Raw genomic sequence first — 6075 nt, 5'->3', positions numbered from 1 at the left:
GTGAGGCTTTATCCATAACCCATTTTTCTGGGAGAGTAACCTCATCCCATTTGATAATTCTAGGTAGAGAAACATTGGCCTTTGTCATATCAGTGATAAACAAAGTAGTCTCTCCTTTTTGAGGTTTAAGAAGGACTCTAGAAGCACAAGAGTTCATGACCTTGTACTGAATCCTATAGATGAGAGCTGCGGGAATAGATCCCTCTTTCATGTCTAATCCATGAAAGCAAATATTGAGAAACAAGGAGTCTAGGATGTGTTCATCCATAAGACTCACAGTTTTGTTGGGAAAACAGTTAAAATAAATCGGACCTTGACCGAGACTGGTTTCAACTGTTCCTATAAGAGAATCGTCAAACTTATTATGACGAATGTCTCTTAGACAAATTAAGACAGCAGCATCTATGCCTATGTCTATCAAAGGTTTGATTGCAACCTGAACACATCCTATGTGAAGGTATTTGTATTTTCTTTTATGGTCATTGAGAGAGGATTTAGACAGGAGATGAAATTCTTCTCCTATACCTTTTCCTAAAGGAATATTGTTTTCAACAGTCTTGATAATGTAATCAGAACTGTTTTTCTTTGGTTGATCTTCAGGAACATATAATGTGTCCTGAGGAATGACTGGGATGGTCCATCTTCACATAGGATGTGTTCAGGTTGCAATCAAACCTTTGATAGCGATGAAGAAGATGTTAACCAAATTCAAAATGACGACCAAGTTTCCTCTTCTGATAGCGATGAAACTCCAGAAATCAATGTTTTGACAAAAGAACAAGATCTTCTTTTTGAAGCAATAAGCTCCATTTCAGATCCACAAGATAGAAAAGAATTTTTAAATAAATTCAAAGAAGTTTTAGAAAATAAACCCAAACCTAAAGAATATTTTACTTCAAATAAATTTGATATTACAAACATTTTCAAAAGATTAGAAAAGAATTCTAGCATTAAACCAACCACTATTCAAGATCTCCAAATTGAGATAAATAATCTCAAAAAAGATATCAGAGAGATCAAAGATCAATAACAAATTCATCAAGTTATTCTTTCTCAGTTAGATGACGAATCTGATATTGAGAAAGTAGAACTTCCTGAAGATAATGATTCTGTGAAGGTTGATTCTGATAATTTAGAAGAAACCTTTATGTGTTTGATCAACAAGGTCAAAATACAAAAATTTTATATTAACATCAGAATCATTATTGATGATTTTGTTCTTGATACTTTAGCCCTCTTTGATACAGGTGCTGATTCAAATTGTATTTTAGAAGGATTAGTTCCTACAAAGTATTTTGAAAAAACTTCTGAAAAACTCAGCACTGCTAGTGGCTCGAAGCTAAAAATTAATTACAAGCTTTCTAAAGCTGTGATTGAAAATCAAGGACTTAAGATTGAAACAAACTTTCTTCTGGTAAAGAATTTAAAAAATGAAGTTATTCTGGGAACACCTTTTATAAAAGCTCTTTTCCCACTGCAAATTTCGAAAGATGGTATTTCCACTTGTCATTTAGGAAAACAAATAATTTTCAAATTTTCTAACAAACCATTTACAAAAAATATTAATTCTATTCAAAACAAAATTAATCAAATTAATTTTCTAAAAGAAGAAGTTTCTTTTGCCAACATTGAAAAACAATTACAAAATCCTTCGCTTCAGAAGAAAATCCAATCCCTTTTAGGGAACATCCAAACTTCCATATGTTCTGACCTACCCAGCGCCTTCTGGAATAGGAAAAAACATATTGTCAGTCTTCCTTATGAATCAGGTTTTAAGGATAGCCAGATTCCCACTAAGGCCAGACCTATTCAGATGAATGAAAAACTTCTTCATTATTGTCAGAAAGAGATTAAAGATCTCTTAGACAAAAGCCTTATTAGGAAGAGCAAAAGTCCTTGGTCTTGCTCAGCCTTTTATGTTAATAAACCAGCAGAGATCGAAAGAGGTACTCCCAGACTTGTCATTAATTATAAACTTCTTAATCAAGCCCTTCAGTGGATTAGGCATCCTATCCCCAATAAAAAAGATCTTCTTAACAGGCTGAATTCTGCTAAAATCTTTTCAAAATTTGATATGAAATTCGGATTTTGGCAAATTCAAATTTGTGAAAATGATAGGTACAAGACTGCCTTTACTGTCCCCTTTGGGCATTATGAATGGAATGTTATGCCCTTTGGTCTAAAAAATGCTCCCTCCGAGTTTCAGAAAATTATGAATGATATTTTCAATCCTTATTCAAAATTCGTCATTGTCTATATTGATGATGTCTTAATTTTTTCCCAATCCATTGATCAACATTTCAAACATATAAATGTTTTTATCAATGTTATTAAACAAAACGGTCTTGCCGTTTCTAAATCAAAAATCAGTCTCTTCTAAACCAATATCAGATTCCTTAGTCATAATATCTACCAAGGTACTATCATTCCGATCAGCAGGTCTATTGAGTTCGCTGATAAATTTCCTGACAGAATCCTTGATAAAACTCAATTACAAAGGTTTTTAGGATGTCTCAATTATGTAGGAGATTTCATTCCCCACTTAAATAACATAATTAAACCTTTACATGATAGGCTTAAGAAAAATCATCCCTCTTGGACTGATGTTCATACCAACGTCGTCAAAGAAATCAAAAATAGAGTCAGGAAGATAAATTGCTTATATCTTCCTATTCCTCAAGCCTTCAAAATTGTTGAAACTGATGCCTCGGACATAGGTTACGGGGGTATCCTCAAGCAAAAGATTGAGTCACATGAGCATATCATTGCATATACTTCTAAATATTAGAATTCTGCACAACAGAATTATTCTACTGTTAAAAAAGAAGTTTTGGCAATTGTTTTATGTGTTTCAAAATTTCAATCTGATTTATTAAATCAAAAATTTCTTATTAGGGTGGACTGTAAGTCTGCTAAAGAAATTTTACAAAAAGATGTAAAAAACCTTGCCTCAAAACAAATCTTTGCAAGATGGCAAGCAATTTTAAGTGTTTTTGATTTTGATATCGAGTATCTCAAAGGCACTTCAAATTCCCTTCCTGACTACCTTACCCGTGAATATTTACAGGATAAATAGAATGCCTAGAAAGGCAACAGCCCCTTCTAGGGGAGGTTCGTCCAGAGGAGGAAGAGTTAGGCTTGCCCTAACTCTCAACAAAACAAAATCCAAGTCTGTTACAACAGACTCTTGTTATAATTCTTCGGAGTCATCCACTCCGGCTGAGTCATCCACCCAGAAAGCCATCCAGGTTGTAGAGTCATCTACTTAGCAATCTGTGATTCCTAAAAAAGACTCATCCAACAAGGTTGATCCTTCCCAATCGCAAACAAAGAGTGTCAAACAAACCAAAGCAGATTATGTTTTCCCTGTTAACACACTTCTAGCCATACAACAAGGTAGCCTAAACAGCCTACCAAAGAAATCCTGGGCAGACATTGCCTCTGATGAAGACATGGAAATTGATTTAGCAAACCTAAACACTATTATCCAGTCCTTCAGCCAGACACAAAAAACATTAAGTCTCCCAGACAAAACAGAAAAAGCCATCAGTCTTCAAAAAGGTAAAACTCCAAATACCAACCATTATATGGCAAAAGGAAAATTCTCCACTGTCATACAAATGGAGCCCGAATTTTGGGACAAAAACCCATACAAAGCCATCACCAAAGCTTTCCCTCCTGGTTTTCATTTTAGACCATACGCCTTGAATAAAACCAGACAATTTTATGAGTTTATATTAATAGATTCAGATTCTGTCTCTATTAAACATTACAAAGACCAAAAAGATCCTTCCGTAATCACTCATTCGACTATACAGATTTTGAAAATCTTGTCACCAAAAAATTTTGGAAACAATCCAAATGCACTTAAGAAATTCTCCCAACCTTTTGATCCGGTCGGATACAATTACTGGGACTACATAGATGCCTGGACAAGAACTTTTTAGTTCCAGAACAAACTCAATCGACACTCTTGGTTGATTTATTTTAAGAAGAATCAAAATTACAATTTTCCTAATTGGTTCCTTCAATGGTGGGACTTCTTTGGACCATTAGAGGCAATCATTCCCTCTCCGGTAAAAGAAGGATTTGAAATATTCAAAACCAGATATGCCCCTAACAGAATTGGAGCAGATCTCAAGTATTTCTCTGCTTTTGCAATGGCCTGGGTATTCTCATGGCAGTACAGGTATAGCAAAATAGATGAAGATGATATTCTTCCTATGATTCACAGACATGCCTTTGTGCAATGGTGGAATCAATTCAATGCAGAACATGCTGGACCTCAAGGAGTTAATGAGTTCTTTGGAAATAATCCAAAACTCTTAAAACTTGTTGATCCTACAACTTTCCAATTTCTGAATCAGAAAGCAAAAATTGCAGCATTTCTATCAGGATGTGATTCTAAAGATAAAATGAAGAAAAATTTAAAAGAAGTCCTTCTTCTTCTTAATCAAGATGAAGCCGAAACTTCTACCAAGCAGGAGTCCAATCCCAACAAAGATGACGACTTCTATCAAAATGAAGATGATTGTTATGGAATAGACATAACAGATTTGTAACCGGCTCTGTACAAATAGTTCCTGTTATTTACCGGAACTATACAAACAGTATTTTAATTTTCTATATAAGGAGGTCTCGACCATATTGTGAGGTACCCTTTCATATAGCAAGTTTAGAGAGATTTAGAGAGAGAAGCTCTGAGAAATAATCCTTTGTAAGCCTTCCTCTTTGAGATCTTTTCAATAAAATTTGCTGTTTCAAGTTATTTTTCTCTCTTCTCCCTCTTAGCCGGTTCTGTTTGGACTACCGTCGTCCGGCTTTCTTCTCCTCTCCCCTCACTAGATCTGTGTTGGTTCTACCACCGATCTAGTTTCTTATGTTTTAATTTTGGATTTTACATACTGCACTTTTAATTTCTGCATTTCATTTTCTGTTAGTAGTCCTGCTACTGCCTACTTTCCTTTCAGTCAATATAACTGTTATTTTTTGTTCCCTTGATCCACTTCGGGGTTATATATATATATATATATATATATATATATATATATATATATATATATATATATATATATTTGTAAAGTCTTATAGGAAGATTTTGGATATTAAAATCTAAAAAATTGAAATATTCTTAAATTTAATCTCCAAAAGTAGGATTAAAAGAAATTTCTAGAAATATGATTTACAAAATTTAAAAAATTAACTTTTAAAAGTCTCTCCTTTGTTCTTAATTACAGAAATTAGTTTACGAAAGTGTATTAAATATGACATGCTTCCAAAGTTTAATTTTTGAAATTTTTTGGCATACATGAAAATAGTGCTTCTTTTACTTGTCGAAAAATATATTTGTAGTAGCTTTTAACTACCACAAGTTGTCTTAACTGTAAATTTTTTAGTAACACTTTTAAAAATTAATTTTTGGAGTGTAAAATATCATCTTAGTTTAGATACTTATTTTTGGAAATGTAGAATTTTAATTTTAAAAATTTAGAGGATACATGATTTCTGTTTTAAAAATAAATCGTTTTAAAAAATAAAATTTAATACAAAAATTAAACATGCTCTTATTTTTAGGAAGAATTAAGAATTTTGAAGATTAATTTCTAAAAATATGAAAATATAATTTGAAAATTTTATTTGAGAATATCTTTTTAAACAAATATATAATTGTTTTTAGTAGGATTGTGAAAAGAAAGAAAAGAGGTGAAAAAGTAGCGCCTTTCATTGACTTACTCTCCAGACTCCAGGCTTGATAGACCCCAAACAATGGGCTCCCCGCTTAGACTTACGCTACGTACTTCTATTTTAAATTTGTTTATATGGCCCAAATTGTACATATACTTTACAGGAAATATATTTTGCATCACTTTTTTTTTTCCCGCTATTAGCATCACTTTTTGTGACTTTTAAAATTTAGTTTTTTAAAACATCTAATATATTCCAAGAACTGAATTCCAAAATTTATTTGTAAATCACTTTGAAAATTTAATTTGTGAAAGTGATTTTATATCTTCTGAAAGTGAAATTTTGAAATTAGCTTATAAAAGAATTTTAAAATTTAATTTTAATAATATA

The sequence above is a fragment of the Abrus precatorius genome, unplaced genomic scaffold (genome assembly GCF_003935025.1).
Source record: "Abrus precatorius isolate BTA unplaced genomic scaffold, Abrus_2018 Scaffold3, whole genome shotgun sequence".
In the NCBI taxonomy this organism is placed as follows: domain Eukaryota; kingdom Viridiplantae; phylum Streptophyta; class Magnoliopsida; order Fabales; family Fabaceae; genus Abrus; species Abrus precatorius.
This window is presented reverse-complemented; position numbering follows the sequence as displayed.